Here is a 1,805-nt window from a genome sequence, read left to right as displayed (position 1 = left end):
ATTTTAGCCATAATTAATTACTTTGAGGAGTATTACCTATATCACCAGAGGGACCACAAAGAAAGAGTAGAAAGCAGGCCAAGTTATAACAAGGCATTGTTCCCAGCATATTGCAAGCAGCAAGTGACACTTAAGGGAATAGCCACACAGCCTCAGTCAAACAGTGTGCTCTCTCAGGTTAATATTATTGGAATTATTAACTTCTGAATTGCTGCTAGGAGGAGCTACTTTGTACATGACAAGACCCCCTGTGGTTAAGTGGAAAGAGAAGCCAATAAATTACCAAGCAGCACACATGATTAAAGAGCGGAGCTGGGAAAGAAAAGGTTTGAGGTGTTCTGAATGTGTGGTCAGCACAGAGATAAATTAAGGAATAAAAAAGATAGCCAAAGGCCCATATGTAGCAGTATTTGCCTGCCCCTAGCCCTGTGAACTGCAGCCCTGAGAATTTTCCAGCAACAACAGGATCAGCAGTTCCTAGTCCTTGAGTTAGTTCTGACAGAAGCATCCAGAAAATCATTAATATTAGTAAGAATCTTATATGCCAAGCATTGTTCAAAACTCATCAAAATGATTTTTTAATCCTCACAAGAACCCTATGAGGTTTTACAGAGGAGTAAACTGATGTTAACTAATGTGCCCAAATGCCTTAATTAAGACAATTCTAGCTGCTATAATATTAATAAGTATCCCCAAAGCTCAAGACTTAACAGGAGTGTTTTTTTTTTAATCCTTACCCTAGGACTGGGGATCAAACCTTCAACCCATGTATGTGCCCTGACCCAGAATTGAACTGTCAACTTTTGGGTTAACAGGACAATGCTCAACCAACTGACCCACCCTGGCCAGGCAGTAGTGTAGTAGTATTTCTTGCACACAAAATTTAGCACAGCTTGTAAATGGCAATCTGTACCTTACTCAAATTCAATTGCTTCATAATTAAATTAATTTTCCAACTCACCATCATTATTGCAAAACAGATACTTTAACCCCTACGTATTAGAGCAAAGGCAAGTTGCATCCCTCAAAGAATGAATACATCACCTCTAGCTATGATTGTGATAATGATAACAAATATGTTTAAATTGGTATTATATCTATGTAGATTTAAAAAACTAGTTTTAGAACCAAAAATAAAACATCCCTAATAATAATAACAATAATAATATAACTTAAGACATGCCAGGCATATCTAAGTGCTTTACATCTACCTTTGACTTAACTCTTAAAATCTCCCACTTAAGATGGTACTACTTTATTGTCATTTAAAAAATGTTATTATATTTCACCAGTGACTCCAGAAGCCCTTCCATTTTCCCTGGCTAGTCAAAAACCTCTCCCTTTCCCCTCTAAAATAACTTCTATCTTAGTTTTATAGTAATCACTTATTTGTGTTTATTTTCAGTTCTGTCCACTTTTATGAAATTTGTTGTTTTTTAAATTTCTTTTTATCTACAGATTTCCCATCCTACCCATTATTTTATTAAGATTTACTCAACAAAGAATCCAAAGAATTTGTTGCACAGGCATGGTGTAATGCATGTTCCCCTCTCCTTACTATTTTCTGGGAATTGGCACTTGGACCTTAAGCCTACATAAGACCAAAGTTTGTTCTCTTTAGTAAAACTATAGGCAGTGTTCTTTAATTATGGGGCACACAAATGTTTGTTCAATATACTCCTCTGTGGTGTTAGTAGCTGTTAATGTTCACTGCCTAGATCAAGTGACTAATTAGGGACTGAAAATGGTAAAAATTTTAGTTTTTTGAATTGTTCTATAGATAGTTCCTTATAAATAGATGTATC

The sequence above is a fragment of the Myotis lucifugus genome, unplaced genomic scaffold (assembly GCF_000147115.1).
Source record: "Myotis lucifugus unplaced genomic scaffold, Myoluc2.0 scaffold_2, whole genome shotgun sequence".
Taxonomy (NCBI): Eukaryota; Metazoa; Chordata; class Mammalia; order Chiroptera; family Vespertilionidae; genus Myotis; species Myotis lucifugus.
This window is presented reverse-complemented; position numbering follows the sequence as displayed.